Source organism: Lagopus leucura, unplaced genomic scaffold (genome assembly GCF_019238085.1).
Source record: "Lagopus leucura isolate 7727_CA_CO unplaced genomic scaffold, USGS_WTPT01 Super-Scaffold_100157, whole genome shotgun sequence".
Classification (NCBI taxonomy): Eukaryota; Metazoa; Chordata; class Aves; order Galliformes; family Phasianidae; genus Lagopus; species Lagopus leucura.
The window spans coordinates 16,793,908-16,813,152 of record NW_024962334.1 but is presented as its reverse complement, the minus strand read 5'-3'; the positions used below and the strand labels follow the sequence as shown (position 1 = coordinate 16,813,152).

The 19,245-nt window shown below is 35.6% G+C and overlaps 1 protein-coding gene across 6 annotated transcripts in view; it reads right to left on the bottom strand.

Moving 5' to 3' along the window:
- TBC1D5 (TBC1 domain family member 5) overlaps positions 1-19,245 on the bottom strand; it is a 294,295-nt gene that overhangs the window by 179,617 nt on the left and 95,433 nt on the right. The window lies entirely within an intron of this gene.

Genomic DNA, 19,245 nt, shown 5'->3' with positions numbered 1-19,245 from the left:
GTCATCCTCTGATCCCCAAACAATAAAGTAAAAAAGTAAAAACTTTAATGTGTGAAGAAAGGAAACAAACAAATGTTCAATCTTAGTGGAAGAAACTAAGCACTGCATAAGCTAAGGGTTAAAATCAGTATACAAGGGTATATATCAGTACAAGCAGTGTTACTGGAATATGACATTTCTGCAAACTACTGACATGTAGGAAAGTATTTAAACAATACTTTGCATTCATCTTATTAGACTGTATCATCTACCTACTTCAAATTATCTTTGGGCGTTTATTTCATGCCATGTAGCAAAGTTTACCATTTTAATTACTTAAATTGATGACAAGTAGAGGAAATACTTGTTTAGCTAAGTGATAAATTAGCTGCCCTCTGAAGTCAAATTGATTAAAATGACCCAACGAAAAGCGTCTGATGTCGTAATGGTCTTGTGCATGTTTTGTTGAGTTTGACAGCATCATGTTACGAGGGTTCATAATTCTGCCCCTCATTTGCAGCTTATGAAGTAATCAAGCATGTTAGCACACTGAAGTGAGAACAGAATACAAAAAATATTTTACAGTAGATACGAAATTAAATATTAGGAGTATAAACATGCATTGTGTATATTCAAAGCAATGGAGTGCAGATGACTTGCAAATAATCTAGAAGCAATTCCAGATCCCAGGTTTGCTCTCAGTAGAAGGCCGAGCGGGAGAGGGTGCTGAGCATCCATGGAGTGATTCTGCTCTTCCTCATCTGAGCCCACCTCTTACAGAACATACAACCCTCCACTGCCACCACCTCTATTTATATGCAGAAAACCTGCTACCTAGGTTAAAACCAGCTGCAATGAAACCCAGCAGGGATGCTACTCAGGCACTTCCACAGGTTGTTAACACTTTGAGGAAACACGTTTCAGGAGGAACATTTACTAACTCTGAAGAAAAATGCACAACTTGACAAACTTCGACTAGCATAAAGCAAGTTTGTTTTCTTTTATAAAATGTATCAGATTATGTATCATTAAAATAGAATGATGCAAACATAAAAATGGACTGACATGGTAAAGCTGATTAACATTACCATCAGCTGGGATCCGGAACAAAACAAACATGATCACTGCACTGATGGACAGGTTAACAGCCAGTGAGTCTGAAGATCATGAAATGCAATTAATTTTGTCCCATTTAATAACATTTCCTGCATTTTAACTTCTGCCTGTCTAATCTTTAATACAAAAACAGAGTTACATTGGACTTTAAATAAGTTAATTAAGTATTAAAATCAATCATGTGAAAGTCTTAATATTTAATATTGTTAGATTGTATATCAAAGTGGTTTTATTATTTATTTACTCTGAACCTTTCCAGAATACTTCATGTGGCAACAGGGGGTCTGTATCTCACAAGATAAATGCATTTACAATGCCAAATAAATTATATATAAAAGCATTTGTCTTAATACATGTCATTCAATATTAAATATCACCCATTGGTACCACCCTGAAACCGTAATCCATTTTTACGAACCGCACATTTGTATTATTCAAATGTTGTCTATTAAACAGTTGTCTCAAGAGCCACAGTAAAGGAATACATACCTAAGAACAATTATCATAGGAGCTTTAAAGCACTGTCTACAGATTTAACCCTACAACTTTCATGTCTTAACAGTACTTAAACATGCAAAGTATAAATTCAGCAGTGAATTAAAATGTCACGGATAAGAAACAGTATAAATAGCTGGGGATCATGACAATGTATTCTCTTGGTAATTCACATGATAGTTAAAAGCTTTTTTTATGCTATGAGTTAAAATATAAAACGCTAAGTAAATCCACAAAGCTATCATAAGTAAGTTATATTCTCCTAATTTAGTAGACATGGAATCGTCAATGTATTTGCAACAAGATGGGAACAAGCTCCTGCAGTTTCTAGCTTATGGTTTTCTTGAGGCTATGTGACACTGCAAGATATGCTAGTTTGATTCAGGAAGAAATAGGGTAAATAAAGCAGAGAGGATTGAAAACCTTATGCACTGTTTACCACTGTACACAATAAACATATCCCCCTACCAATCTTGTCAACAACACTCTAACACTATGAACATTCGACATTTACTGCTTCTCTCCAGCTCTGAAAATGATGACAAAGTACAAAAAGTATCAACCATGTTAAGTTCCCAGTGCTACAGTTCAGTAGGTGGTACTATGTATCTCAAAAAAGGAAATAAAAAGAGGAGGAGGAGAGGGAGAGGAAGAGGGAGTGCGAGGCCAATCTTTTTAGCACAGCTGAAGTCTGTTTACTAACAACAGTAATATGGGGAATAAACAAGAGGAGCTGATAATCCTTACATGTGATCAAAATTATAACTGAATTGGCATAACAAGTAAGATTTAATGAAATAAATCATTACTAGAATAGTAATAAAGAGCAGAATTATTTACTCTGAAAGAATATACCAGTCAAATGAGTGAGAGCAGTCCCTTGTAAACAGACATCTACATTTACCTGGAAGTTAGAATACAGGAGAAGGTTGAAAATAAGGGTAATAAAAGAAGGAAGACTGTAACACTACAGAAGACATAATGGAAATGGAAACTGGCTGGACAATGGCTTGGATAAGCTGACGAAAGAGAACTTTAATTTCACTTGTTTATACTTTGAGAAAGGAGCTGGAAAAAGCAGAAGAGTAGGTCACTGGATTAAAATGAACTGGACTCTAAGCCACAAGTAGAAATTAATTCAGAAAGATGAAAATTTCTAGTAGAAGTGATCTTAGAAGGACAAAGTTTATGATTCTTAGGAAAGGAAAAAGGTGAAAAAACATGGTAATAAGAGGAACAAGATTTCAACAAAACAAATTTCAATTTTTTTTTTTTATTTTTTATTTTTATTATTATTATTATTTTTGAAAGGAACAAAGCCAAGGGATGACAGGAACTCAGGAAACTTGGCCAACTCTTTATGAGAGCTTTCTTTTATTATATGTAGTGTATCCCAATGCACAGGAAGGACAGAAGATAGAATTACATGAATTTCGCTAAACCACGAATGACCCAAAACTTGAGCAGAATGCACTAAAAGTAAAAAGATCAAATAATGCAGGTTATGTATATTGAAGCACAAAGTCATGTGGTCAAATCGGAAAGAAAATGAATAAGAAACACAAGGAACAAGAAATAGACATTCTTCATTTATCATGTAAATATACACATATACACAAGTTAGTTGGAAGAAGAAAACAACAGAAAGATTTGATCTCTTATTTAAAGGAAAGGGAGATTTATCAAAGATGGAAAGGCAGGTGAAGTGTTTTATGCTTTACTCTTTGCTAAATGATTCCATTGCAAATCAGATTACCGACACAGCATCATTTAAAATATATATGGGTTAGCTCAAAGAAAGATTAGAGACAAGATAAATTAGTTCTTTTCAAATAATCAGATACAATTCAGCTTAAAGTAATTTCATATAGTAGCTTTGACTAAATGAATGCTGCCCTCAAAATGTGTAGTTTAACTGACCATTGGTGCTACTTTCTTTCTACAGGCAAAAGTACCTGCATAGAAACAGGACAGTTGACTCTGCTGAGTCAAAGCCATCTCATTGCAAGATTAACCAGAATTTTACCAGGAGTAATGAAGGCCTTGCACTTAACACAAAGAAAGTTATTCTTTGATTAAAAGGATATGAACAAGTGGATTACAATTTGAAGGTGAATCAACAATATCATATTACTTTTTAAAAAAATTGATAAAAACAAGATGTAGCTTTATTTACAGGTATATGAAGTAAATCTCCCATCATATGATGCCAGTAAGATCTAAGCTGCAGTAAAGTATCCATCTTTATATGGACAGCCTATGAGGGTTGACATCTGGCTGGTGTAGATAGAAAGGAACAAGAAGACTAGTAGGAATCTAGAAAATACAGCCTATGGCATGGCTGAAAAATCAAAATGTTGTTCATTAGTGGAAGAAAGACTGAAATGAAGGACAAGAAATACACGAGATTTCAGATCTTTACATTACTTAACTGTGAAGATACTACCTCCTCTTACAGTAATCTAGAAGTGCTAAAAGCCCTATTCATATTAAAATGTATCATACCAAATTGGAAACCCATTAAACCAAGCAATCTGCTTGTTTATTCTATTACAGAATACATTTTATTTACCTGGTTACGAAACATTTCAATGTAACTGAAATTAAAGTACTGTCCTTCCAAACACAGTTAAGACATTAAAGTAGTTTACTGTTGTTTATAGTATGGAAATGACTGCTTTTAACTATTTAAGAGTTTTACTTTCAGAAATACACAGGCACCATGCTATGCTACATACTTTATGTTTTAGTAATACATATGTAACTCAAAAGGCCAAAAAACGTCAAGGCTGAAAGAAATCATCAAAACAGTGAGCCGTAAAAAATGGCAGCTTAGCCTGCAGCCTTACCCGAAATGATAGTAACTAGCTTAGACACTAAAAGTGTATTCAATGAAGTAAGTTTCTAGGATATCACAGCTTTAGAGTACTAAGCAATTAATCCAGGATTCAGCCTTTTATTCTTTCACTATTTTTAGAAAACAGTTTTCTACAGGGGCTGACAATTTTTATAGAAACACCAGCGTGTTCATGCACGCACGGAGGCATTTACATCAAATATTTCTCTTCTAGATATGCAGATACTAAAGCAGCGTGGCCTCACACTGAGGTACAGAGAAAGTTAGTGTAAGCTCCACTAGCTAAGGAAAAAGGACAAAATTTCATAGCCACTTTCAAAGGAGCAAAAAGAGACAGAATTCACTTTGCATCTTACAACAAAGTTAGTAATGTGAAGAAGCATGAGCCACGTTCATGTACACAATTCAGTCTCTGTGATTGAATGCAAATGGGCACAGCTGCAGAGGAAAACTGGGTGGAAATAGAAAGCCAAGACGAGGTGCTGACATCTAATTCAGTTCACACAGCAATCCCTAAGTAAAGCAGAGCAGAATAAAAGACTTGAAAAGCAAATAACCCCTATGACTTGGAAACACAAGGTACAGATGAACCGTGATAACCATGCTGGCAGTTGACTGCATGAAAGCACTGTACCACGGTATCACTCCCGCTGTTTTACTTGTTTTAGTAAGAATGTACTACTGCATTCCATGTTACTAAGATGGTGACAAGGAATGTTTTTCTTCCTTTTTCAGACAGAGAACTTTGGTGCAGCATTTCTTCTGTTTCTGGTGTTCAGTAACTCAAAACTAACTCCTGTCAGGGGTAGTATTGTTATGAATAGCAGAAAACTACAGTGCAATACCCTTCCTTCTTTAAATTCTTGATCTCTTAACACAGCGTTATCAGTTACAAGTCATTTTCCTATCCCCTCCCTATCTTTTACACTCCATTCAAATTTCTGAGCAGTTGGATGATATGTTCTATGCTTTTCTGTAGCTGCACATCAAGCTGTCAAGGGAACAAGTGGTACTGCCGAAGTCTTCACACACAGAGAAGCAAGGCAGACATGGTTGCTGTAGTACATTATAGAAATCATGCTGTTGTTTGGAGGCATTTATTCCCCCTAAAATATTTTCTGTGTAGTCTTTGCTCGTTGCCACAGCACATAAAACACATGCGTAGAAGTCACCAGTACAAGCAGCATGGTGCACTGAACACACGTTGGCAGCAGCGCCTCAAAACCTGAATCAGATATAGGTCTTAAGCACCAAGTAGGAAAACAGTCTTTGCAAGTTTGTAAGAAACAAAAGTCTGGATCTACAAAGAAATATTTAATTCTGCAGAATGTTAGAAACATACCCTACAATTCAGGGCACCAAATAAGCATGTTTAATATAAACTAATTCAGAAATAAAGTCCAGAGGGGACAGTATTAATAAAACCAAGGCGCAGTTTATTAGTTAAAGGGCTTTTTGGTTTGGCAGTAAATTTGTTTCATCAGAAACAGCTGCCACCATCAAGTTCTATTCTCTTTACACTAAATCCCAGGGCTACTTTGCCTTAGAAGTGGGTCAAGCACACACCACACAGTAAGAAGCAGAAGCCTTACTTCACACAACACTTTTTGCCAACACCTCAGTATCAGGATGAGACCTTAGACAAGATCACAGGTATTAGGAGGCTAAGAGTTGCCTTGAGAATTGTGTATGTTCTGCTTTGGGGAAGCAGAGCAAAATTACAGATAGGATTTTTCAAAGTTTCTCGATTTTTAATAAGTGATACAATAGACTGATGACTCCTAAACATGCTAAGCTTAGTTGAGAGGTCTCTCTAATTCACCACCCACTATGACATGACTGAATCTCCCTGTGTTGTCTGAATATCATTACAAACCAAAAACGAAATGGAATTCCCAAGAAACTGCAATCAGATTTGCAGAATTGTACTGGAACAACAGCTGTCATTATGCTTTACAGAAAGCTTGCATCACCTTTGAGGCTAAGCTTTTAAGCCAATTTTATTAAAAGAATATAACAGATGTAAACAAGATATGGTTAGATGACTCCTTGATTAAATTTTTCTATTTGTTTTTAGAAAGCCTTCGCAGATAATCATCTAACACAAGGACAAGAAAACTATGACTTTTTAATAATATTTAATGTATAAATTATAAACAGTGATAGCCATTAACACTGACAGTCCTCCTGGAGAAAAGAGTTGCTTTCACATAATTTCCAGTTCTTTTGGTTTTGGGTTTGTTTGTTTCATTTTTCAGTCTTCTGACAAATCTTAACTTCTTTATCTCCAAATGTAAGAAATGTCAACTAACGACAAATTTCTTTCACAATTTTTTTATCCTACTGCAGACTCTCATACTTAAAATTGGTCACATGAAACTGGTCACAGCAAAAATCTAGGAGGATGTACTTTTTGCTACAGGGTTGCATTTCTATCAATAGCTTAGATGCAGATGTGATGTAACAGAGGCCAGGCTATGAATCACTTAGACAAATAAAGAGAGTGAAATCAGAATTTTGAACAGGATCCAGAAGGAAAGAAAACAAGCATGCAGAGAATACAGGTGTGAGCAATTCTCACTTGACTCTTTTACTTAATAGCAAGGCTGTGCATCCTAAAGCAGCTAAATGTTGGTCTGTTGTATAGGTAGATTGCTCCGAAAGTAATGCCTCCTATTTATTTCCATGGACAATACAACAGATACAAAGAGCAAAATAACACTATTTGACAGAGCAAATTCTCAGCTATACAGCACTATTTTTCAACATAGTCACCACCATAAGCCAATATGCGTGGATGAGCTGATTGAGACACTATTTTGCAGTGTGATAGCTGTGCCTGCTTATATGCAACACAGGTTTTCATGTCACTGTTGCCACTTCTGAAACACACCATCCACTGCCTCACTGTACTCACATCCGCTGTCTGGTCTCCAAAAATGTTCAGCAAGCGTCAATGAATGTTAATGGGTGCCATTTTTTTCCACATGGAGGAATTCAGTGACACATTTTTGCTTCATCCACATTCCCATGACAGCCGCCATTTTGCCAGAGTGCTCCTCAGCTGCTACCTGCCATATGGCAACAACATGTAATGGAATATTGGTGTGAAGGTTCAACTTCTACTGCCATACCACCAACATCCACCTCTGACATTGCAGACCAAAATAATAAATCAGGAGTCATTACTTTCAGAGCAGCCCTTGTACTACTCATCTTTCTTTTTCTCCTAAGAGACAGTAGAAGGTGTCCTTAGCTTCCTAATGGAAAGGAAGGAAAAAGCAGACCAACAAATCTGTCATAAAAGGAGAGATGACAGATTGCCTAGCTGAGATGAGTATTCCCTGTCAAAAAAATCCAGCAATTCCACATTTTTCCAGGAAGGCTTGAATCTCTCAGATTTCTCAGGAAGAACCATAGAACTGGAGTTGGAAAAGACTCATAAGGATCATTGAGTCCAACTCCTGCCTCCACACAGGATCACACAAAAATCGCTCCTCCATATAGTTGCTCTTGGGAAGTTCTAGTTCTTTGCTGCAAAAGAAAATCGTAAATTCCTTTCAGTTTTAGCAGTCACGTTTATAAGTGGAGCACTGGATACAAGAACACTAGGCAACTTTAACAGTACTTGCCATTTTTTGACTTCGAATTTTTGCCAGAGTTTCATCAGAAATAAGAGCCACAGCATAAAATGTAACTGAGGGCAAATAATATAGAAAGATAGAGTAGTACTCCCTCACTGTGCCACCTCATCTTTTTCTCCCCACAGAAGTCAATGTAAGACTCTCCTTACCCATTCAAATATGTAAACAACACAATATTCTCAACAGTTTTCTAAAAAATGGCACATACAAAGCTACAAAGTTAGCCTTCCAAGAAGTATTATTGACTTGCCTCCTTTAAATTCAACATTGCCTTTGTGTTTGGTAAAGCTTTTAATAAGGAAAGAGAAGGAATGACTTAGGTTATTTATTTATTTATTTATTTTAGTCCAACAGGAATGGTCAGGAGAGACGTGCAGAAAAGAATAAAGATTTTGGTTCTGGTTGGTTCATTCTTTTGCCATTGAAATACTATGTATTTGCCAAACTCCTTGGTTCAAACACAAAATACATCAGTGAACACTCATTTCATCAATGATCTCGAAGACACCATGAGAAAGAATTACACTGGTTTACATCTCCATGTAGTCCTTGTGCAAATTGATATGGAAATACTTCTGAGATTTTAGTACGGTAATTATTTAACTTAAGACCAGTTTTCCTAATTAAAGGCATGCAGTCTGTCATTTCTGTCTCACAACTTACACCCATATGACACTTCTGTGCAACTTAAAATCAATTTAATCATTTTGATTCTATTTATATTTAGCTAGTCCCTCCTGAAAGAGCCCAGAACTCTAGCCTAACCTAGGGCCTTTGTATGCCATATGTATATGCAATCTATTACATCAATCAAAACAGCTCACAGTTCAGATGATGTATACACAAATAAATGTACTTTACCTAGAGGTCAAAATAATTTCTGTAAGAGCACAGTATATTTTCTTGTTTTTAGCTACCTCCCACAGCCATAAAGTATAAAAATTTAACAAGCTGTAAAACAACAAATTGAACACCATAGATCGAGTTTCTTTAGTGTCATGCAAGGAACGCTATAATTATAATCAAGAATACTCTTCAACTTATAACTCTGTTTTTACTCTTTATTCTTTCTATATTGAGGCTCTTGGTGGCTTATGCCAGCTTTATTACAAAATATGATTATGAGAAGGAAAGGTGAAAAATATAATAAATTCAGCTACTCTGAGATCACATATGTACGAACTAAGTTGTCAATTTTGGCTTTCTAAGATAGAAATAAGAAAAAAGATGTAGACACTATCTCAGCTTTTGCAAGCACATAACATAGTCTGGGAATCACCAAGTGGATAAATTAGAATTTCACTACCATGAAGTCTGAATTGTTTCTTAACAAGATACGAATCAGTGTTGTTCTGATTTGACAGAACTATGAGACTTTCAAAAATTGTACTTTCAATACATTAAGTACAACAGTTAAGAATTTTCAAAAATGTTTTAGAAATGCTCAGAAATAAGGTCGTTTGAAATGTATATAAATCACTACATTAGTCTCACAAAGAGAAAGCTGGAACAAAAATGTACTGAAAAAGGCAGGAATACTTGTCTACATAAAGTAGGGAAAAAGAAGTTACTGAAAAATCAGTCTTTCACTGTAGTGCTTATATCTGGACAAAAAGAAAATATTTCTACCTTTCATATATATTGGACAATATTAAGCATATAAGCACAAAAACTTAAAAAAGCTCTATAATTTACTCTTCTTCAAACTTAACAAAATAAACATTGCTGAAATAAAAAGCAAACGAATACATGACATAAATGACTATTCGATTGACTGTAATTTCACTGTGGTAAAAATAGTTTGTGAACTTGTTATGAAAGACTATAGACCAAATTCTGTCCTCCTCAAAACTCCCATTGATTTTATTAGGATAGGCAGGTAGTCTCAGTGCTCTAATGTAAATATACAATTCACAAAAAGTTTTCACCTTGAGACTTTGTTTGTTCATCTGATTCAACTACGTAATTATTTTCATTCTGTTTATTAGGCAATAAGCAGAATTACTTTTAAGAACTCTTCTGCACTGTAGCTTTATGCGTATTTCTGGTAAGGATATGGTAATGCAATTTAAATATACTATATGTTCCTGTGACTTTTTTTGGTATTCTATTAGAATTATAGCACAGTTAGGGTTGGAAGGGCCCTTAAAGCCATAATAGTTTAATCCCCTGCCATGGGCAGGGCTGCCACCCACCAGCTGAGGCTGCCCAGGGCCCCATCCAACCTGGCTTTGAAATCTTCCAAGGATGGAGCATCCACAGATTCTCTGGGCAGCCTGTGCCAGTGCCTCACCACCCTCTGAGTAAATAATTTCTTCCTACTGTCTAATCTAACTCTACCTTTTTTATCTGTGTAGAACATTCCCTGATAAAGAATTCCTTTCCAGCTTTCCTATAAACCCCTTTTAGGCCCTGAACAGTCACAATGAGATCTCCCCAAAGCATTCTCTTCTCCAGACTGAACAAGCCCATACTACTCAGCCCATCTTCATAGGAGAGGTGCTCCAGCCCTCTGTTTATACTTGTGGTCCCCTGGATTCATAGAAAAAGACAGTTCTGCACTTATCCACCTTATCTTCATTTCTGAAAAATAATTAATACATTCCAGATGCTGTGTAATGACTTTATAAATAAACAGACTAAAATATATAAAAGGCCTTCACAAAGCAGCACTGAGGAATGTTAATTTTACAAAAAGGGAATCCATATCTGTGATATTTCAAACAATGCTAGTCATAATTTTCTTCAGCATACAGATGTATGCAATGTAGAAGCAAAGTCTTAGCTCCCTTTACAAGCAAACAGAATTTGAGTTTTTTGTCTAAATGTCAGCCTTTACTATTATAAAATTATACAGAATAAGGAGGAAACAGGGCTGATAGCACATATAAACACGACCATGTATTAGGCTGCATTTAATTACCAGTTCAAACAACAACCTGATCTAACCTTTGACAAGTAAAATAAATGTTCTGAATAATTTAACCAAAGCAAACATTTGCTGTTAAATGCTGGCTAATTATAGTAAGAGATGTACTGAGAGGAGGAAAAAAACCAAAAGAGATGGTAATTTATACAATTCTCCTGCAATTGCTACAGCTATTCCTTGAAACCTTTGAATATTTGCTATACAGGACAAGTACTAAGTATGTACTCTGGGAAACATTTGTTTAAAAGAAGAAGCACTGTACTAGAATAGCTAGCACTAATTCATAAGCATCAAAGAAATAGTCCAAACACAGAAAGTAAGGTAATATAAATTTCAAGAATATCCACCTTTTTCTACTGATGGCTTTCTGATACGAAATGTTTCAGTTTGTAATGCCTTGTATTGCACTGCGAGATAAGAAAGGCTAGAAGGAGGATTGGGTTTTTCAAGAGTGTTAGTGCAAAATCACAAAGTCTCACAATAGAATAGGGGAATACAACTGAGTCGTGCCTGCTGCACTTCTGAAAACAGGAGTAATAGGTTATTTTATTCTTTTGTTACAAGAATGCCAGATCAACAGTTAAATGATGTAAATAACTCAGAGAGATTCTTAAAAATCATCTTCTCACAAAACAATACAGTGATTAAATAAGTTCATCACTATTAGTTTTTCAGATACGCTATCTATAACTAGATATCTATAACTATCTATATGAAATATAGAGCTTTCAAACGAAGCTAATGATCTCAGAAAAATAAATATATATGACAAGGACAAATACTTGAAGTCAGCATGCTTCCCATATCAGAAGAGCAATAACTGTAAAACTGAAACCCTTAGCAAAAAGCTGGTTTTTTTTGTTTTGTTTTGTTTTTGTTTTTTTTTTCTGCAGCATATATGATTTCCACTTGTAGACTATTTTTGAAAAATTGAATGGTTTTTGCTATCTTTGGGCTAAGAGTTTCACTTATTAATGCAATGAAGAGTTAGGAGCAGCATCAGCTCTCTCCACTTGTAGAATAACTATGGTTCAGAAAAATCAAAAGACCATGAAAATTTCACAGACAAGCAATGTATGGTAACAAAAGAAGCCTATAAATCCCTAATCTTGAATATATATTAATATTTGAAGGCTTTATACAATCATCAAAGTACAAAGTGAAAGCCATTAAAAATATTAAAACTGACTGTAAGTATGCTCCTCTCTTTTCCCAAAAGTAATTTGTGTGCAGATAAGTTCTGGCCACAAGTTTCCAAGACAAACATATTATCTTTAAGTTACCTTTTATATTTTCATAAATATTTAAACTCTCCCTGAAATTTTAAATATGTTTATAGAGACAAGACTGCTAACACTCTTAGTCCTTTATAATGAAAAAATATGAATTAAACTATTTCTTGCACACTGTAGGAGAAACAATTTCTAAAAGAAAAAGACATAGTAAATTCACAAAAACATTACAATAGATTGCTTACTTGAGAATGAGGCAGGTGGGTTCAAGAAGCTGAACTGGATTTTCTAACGTAGTGTAAATTCAGTATTGGAAAATTGAGTTTGAAGGTCATTACTGCTCTTGCCCCATAGCTCAAGATAAAGTATTTAAGTAAACAAAGTAGTAAAGAATTTGACAAGATCCATACCTAAAACTATGGAGGAATTCAAGTTAAAAAAAATACTTTTACACTGTATCTACTACTTTATACCAATAGGACAGTAAAATGTGCTGTTTTTGATTATGCTGAGGTGTCCTTAAAAACATATTCAGCTGTATTCAGACAGGAAGAAGGGAAATCTTAGGTCATCAATGGTAAATGGAATGAATCAACTCTTTCCAGCTATTATCCTGCACATAAAACTGGAATGGGTCTCTAAAGTTGTTATGCTTTTTGTATTCTGCACCTGAAACGTTTTTCAGGTTCAGTAAACTAATTTTAACTAATAGGAGATACGTTTCTCTCCGGTGAACTAAAAGATCTCAAGAAATAAGATGGCTACTCAGTTCTGTAATATTAACTTCTCCAAGAGCCTCATATTTTATACAAACAATAAAACAAACAAAACTAGCCCAAGTTGTGAGTGCTGGAGCGAAGACCACGTCTTAATGGGGAAGGGTAGGAGCCACACTTCCAAGTATTCTGCACTTTAAGCACAACATTAAATATCTAAACAAGAAATTAACTCAATATTTAATAATTAAATATTTTGATCTGACAGTAACATTGAAGGAAACCAGTGTTTATCAGATAAATCATAAGAGTGAATCACCACATTAACCAAAATCCAAAACTGAACGCTAGCATACTAAAAATAATATCGTGATCATAAACTCCAGGAATATTTACTGTTCCTGGATAACATCTTACATAACAATCTGATATAGCAGGTGGTGTACCTTGAAGAGTGATTATAACCACATAATTTACGTACATATGTACAGATACTTAGGCGTAAACCAGCTAGTATCTTTGCCCAGTTGGCCCACCTGGTGGACAATTTATCTGAGTCCCACGGGTATCTCCATCCAGACCACAAAGAAGAGAAATATGATGATGTTGAAATAAGCCAAGATTTTTTCCTGATTTTAAGTATCAAATTTTATCATTATCAATATTAAAACCTACAGTTAGATTCACCTTATTGTGTGACAGTTTACAGAGAAATCAGAATTAACAAGAGAATAAAACAGAATGTATAAAATTAACAGATCTCACAGCAGAATTATACTATTGTGGTAAGTTCCTTTTAACTAATCCAATACTTCACCCTGGTCAGTCTGTTATCATAACAAACAACTAATTTTGTCTGTACTGAAAGTTTACTGCATATTTCAGTTTTGCAAGCACTTGTAAGGTCTTCCTGAAGAGAATTCACTTTTTTTGTTGAATGGCTTTGTGACATGGATTAGCCTCCACAAGAGATCTAAACTGAGAATAATTAATTCATTTTGCAATGGCTGCTCTGAAAATAATGTCTCTTATTTCATTATGTCAGCTGATGATGTCAGAGGTGGATGTTGGTGGGATGTCAGTAGAAATTGAACCTTCGCACCTATTTCCCTTTACAAGTTGTTGTCATATGCAGACAGCAGCTGAGGAACAGTCTGGCAAAATGATGCCTGACATGGGAATGTGGATGAAGAAAACGTGTGTCACTGAATTCCTCCATGTGGAAAAAAATGGCACCCACTGACACCACTGATGCTTGCTGAATATTTTTGGAGACCAAACACTGGATGGTGCACAGTGAGGATATGGGTGGAGTTTCAGAAGTGGCAACAATGGGTCATGTCCAGCTACAGCAAAAGCAAACTCTTGTCCATCACTGGTGAAAATGCATAGCTAATGGTGGTGTTTATATTGAAAAGTAGTTTTTGGAGGTGAGAATATGCTCTGCTAAATAGTTCTATAGTGCTCTTTGTATCTGTTACAGTTTTCATGGAAATAAATAGGAAGCATTACTTTTGGAGTGACCTACATATATAATTGGTTAGATTTAAATGAGAAATGAAAGGCCAGTTCCAACAGAGTGCAGTGATCAGCCACTGTTGTTTTCTATATAATTTACTGGTTGAGTTTAATAATTACAGCGTTGCCTTGATAATCTGTAGCTACAGAGTACTGGAACGAGAAGATGAGAAAATACTTCTCACATTAATAGGAGAATTGATTTTTTTTTTTCTTTTAATTTAAATGCAGACCCACATAAACTGCAAGCAGAGTATTTACAACGTACATCTAAGAACACTGACACTGGTTTAAACTAAAATTAATTTATATCACTCAAATCCGGAAAAACATAATTTCAAGCCTTGATCTTATTAGGATACTTAATGTAATCTTATTAGAATGTGAGCTTCTATATATCAAAGTGTTTTATACATTGCAAATATATTTTAAAGAGCTCCAATAAACATTACTGAACAATTCACTACTGATCTCCAAGCCTAGTTTCACAAGGGGTGATTACTGGGTCTATAATTAACACAGTAGGAGTGGCAATCCCTTCACGTTGGCTGTACTCTTGCTGCTCTCCAGAACCAAGTCATATGGCCATTGCTTAAATTTCCAGGACTTTCTCATCTCTTAGCTGCCCAAGGTTTGCACAGAGCAGCATGTTTTCAAAAAGGACAGAGTACCTACAGATTCAGCGGAAGCAAATACGGATCATACAAGCTTAAAATTTCAGAGAATCAGGCCTGGTGCCATATACAAGGAAAATGCTGCCAGAAATGTCACTCAGAATCCACGCCTGCCACTCTACAGAGTTTCATATACGCTTAATGATGGCTAGCAAGTACAGTGAGCAGATCTAGCTAAAGAAAAACAACAGAAAGCCAGGCAGCCGGAAAGCAATGAGCACTGTGCCTGCACTTCTACCCCACTGGCAGAGGAAAAGTAAAATGGTGAGGAAACTGGCAAGACTGATGCAAAAATGTAAATGTTTCTAAGCACGATAGAAGACCTTAAGAGATTTTTAATCTCATTTGAAACAGTTTCAATACTCCAACATTAAAGTATGCACATATATATTAATGAAGCAGACATGTTAATCCCCCCGATGTCGATGTCTATGAAGCATCTTAGCTCTTACTTCCTTCTCCCTCAGTCGTGTGTAAGTAATGTGCTGTGGCAACATATGAATAGTTTATAGCTCCGGCAACGAATGAATGAATGAACAGTGACCTAAACTCGAGCAGCAATTAAGGTTTCCATTTCTTTACCCATCAGCTATTGCATATACTCACAGCAAACAAGTGTGTTTTTCTGACATGCACACTTGTCTGTTAATAAGTTAAAGGACTATTTCAGTCAAGAGCCTTTCTGTTTTTCCCCTACACGCTTCGTTTCTTGCTACATGCATTGGAGTTTTCCTCTGATAGAGATGCTGATGACAAGCCAACAAAATGGAGGTGATAGCTGCCAGGAATGAAGGTAAAGAATACTGCAGTACTTTGGAGCAGCACAAACTGCAGTTGTTTCCTTACACAGGCTTTCTCAATGTGCACTGAGAGCTTTCAGCTAGCGCTTCCAATTGATTGTAGTGCAGCACTATATATTCCTTGCAGGACTTTCACAGACTACAAGCACCAGTAGTCAGAAGAACTCCAACATTTCAAAGCACAATAGGAATGCAATTATTAAGGTTTGTTATGTTTTGGTTTTGTGGGTGTTTTTTTTTTTTTTTTTTTTTTGTGTTTTTGTTTTTCCTTTGTAGGGCATGAAGAGAAAAAAAATGAAGGAACTGCAGTCGTTCCTTTTCATCAGCTTAGTTCAAAGTAATTTTACTAATAATGCATTGCACATTATCAATACAGTATGTGTGCAGACATGATTACATTCAAACTCTAAAACTAGATTTCAGCTGCAGAATCTTACAGGAATCTGTGAGAGAAACCACTGGCTTTTCAGGGACCAGCAGATACTATTTTGCTTAACAGTACTTAGGAAAAACATTTTTCCGACTGTAAACAGACAAAATGTTACCTGTCAATGGAAACTACAGAAATCAATTTCTCAGTTCTTTCTTCCCATTTTAAAAATTGATCTAGTTTTCTCAGTTAACTATAATATATGTTTCAAAACTCTCAACCGCTGTTTATCTAGCATGAAATAATCTCTGCAAAAATACAGACCAGACCAAAGAAAAGAAACAGATCCTGATAGCTGTTAGTACATTCAATGAGCATTATACTAACACATTTGTCTTTGTAGAAAAAAGAGAAAAACAGAAGGAAAGCTATCTGCTTTTGAGATAAGCAGATTTTTTTTTTTTTTTTTCTCTTCTAGATATAGCAGTATAATTTCGTTCTACTCTTTTTTAATCAAATAATCAATATGGATAATTGGTCAAGGAAAGTAAGAGTCTACTGAATTGCAAAGTGGATGACTGATTCCTTTATTCTGGAAGGTAGCATCTTGTTGCCTTGATTATTTAAGCCAAAATTTGTAGGGAGTATGAATTCAACAACAACTAATGTTTAACTCTTTACATTCCATGAAATTTGAATGCTACTAAAGTCGACAATCTTCATCATTCAATACTGAGATTTGCTCTGCTTCCTCCAGCCTCAGTTCTGAATCCATGACACGTATTTTGTATGCATAAATTTAAAGAACACACGTTGTTACACATACTTGCTTTCTGTAGTATGGCTTTTCAAACCTCCCAGCATTTCACCCATCAAAAGGGTAAAATGCAAGTTATATTTTAAAATGTAGATAACTGAGAAAAAAAAAATATGACGCGATTGCAGACAAAAGGCAAGCTGATTGGATTGACTACAGCAGAACAATTTGGAAACTGAAGATTCAGCTGGTCCCTCACAAGGCCCTGCTGCCACTTTCTTAACACCGCGTGAGAGAATTGTATGTATGTGAGAAGGAGAGCAAATTTGGCAAAACAGTAGAATGAAATAGTGAGTTAATCATGAGTCATAACTGATAGACTCCTTCAACTGCGCATAATGCCCTCCAAGATGCACATGGCCATGCTAGAGTTGCTCTGCAGCTCCATTTCCTGGATGCTCCAAATCCTGCTGAAGATTTATGAGGCATTAAGGTCACTTCAGACTCCCTTCCTTTCTTTTTTCTTTACCTAAGTAGTAGGAATTTCTCATCCTTTTTTTTTCCCCCCCACCCCTTGAAAATTCTCTAGCTAGGATTTAAAAATCATGAAACATTATAGAAAAGTCAACACAAATCTTAGCATTCATAACTAATGATGTATTTTCATTTTTTCATTTTGGACTTCCTTGTATGCATTAATAGATCACATTTCAACCTTGTCAGAGCTGAGAGTTTGAGTGGACAGTGGAGGAGGAAACAGAATTGAAATGGTTCTTACACAGATAAGCCAATGTAACTCTATGCCCATTTTGGACATTAACTGGTATTATTGCTGTATTAAGAAAGCAGTTTTTCAAGGGTCACATGCACTAAGTTCAGTATGTACTACGAAGCTATCAACATACTACAGAATATACTTTGTTTGTGTAATTATCTGTAATTAATATTATCAGTTCTATTAGGTCCCAGTGAAAACATCTTATTAGTTCTACAATTAAATGATTCAGAAACCATCCAACACTATTTTTGCCTTTTAACAGTTCCAATCAGTAGCAGATCTAGGTGTAATCAACAGCAGCAGGGGGCTTTAGGAAGCAAAACAAAACAAAAACAGTAGGGATCTTTAGTACTTTACAGTAATTGATACAAGGAGATGTTATATGTTACTGCAAGTTAGCCCAAGATATGGAAAAGCTACGTAAAAATTCCCTGTTATCTACAATTACTGTTTCAATATAGCAGGAACAATACAATAGGCTTTTAAGAAATGGAATAACTGAAGTTTTACTGAATTCCTCACTGACCTAGAAGATTTCCTTTATCTCTTTTTGCCCTCCCCACTTTACATTTTCTCTAACAAGATCAATATTTTGGTTACCGTATCTTCAGAATCCATAGATGTCACCCCTTAAATTTGTGAGTGGGCTGCACAAGTGATATAAAGTCCCTCTTCTGTAGGAGTTGAGCACATGGTCTGAACAGCACTTTTAGCCCCTGCAATGCACGGTAGCAAAACTATGTTTCCCATATGTTAGTGCTGACAGGCTGACTGATAAAATTTCAACTCAAAGAAACTTACATACAAGTTATTTTTATGCTTTTTAATCCTTTTTCTCTATTAACAGAGTCCCAGATATAAGAAAGGAATACATTAAAGAGAAATTGATAAGTGATGCAGTAATTTATGCACCCTTTGAGTGCTAGGACATCTGCATAAAACGAGGCCACTGCCTTTTTGATGACAAGGATCTTGGGATAGTTCCAAATTCTAAGTATTTAAATCCTAAGCTTTTAATTTCCCACTGATTTTAACATAAGTGTAAGGAGATAAGCACGTAAGTATCTCTTTGGATCTACTCTTGTTACCAAGTTTGGAAAAAAATCCTATCTAGCTACAGAGCACTCAAAGAAGAGCTGGTGAGCATGTCATAGTGAAAGATCTTGTCACATACATAACATTCCCAACCTTGCTAAGCTGCAGGTTTGCACAAAAAGAGCAGTCACACTTCGGGACTGAGGCATAGCCAGAGCCACAGAGATCATGCACTCACACCAGCCAATTCTGCAGGAACAGAGAATGTAGAATGCAATTCGTGAGCATCGTCCTGGTGCTCAAGTGAAGACACACATTAGGCAAAATATGTTACCAATGAATCAC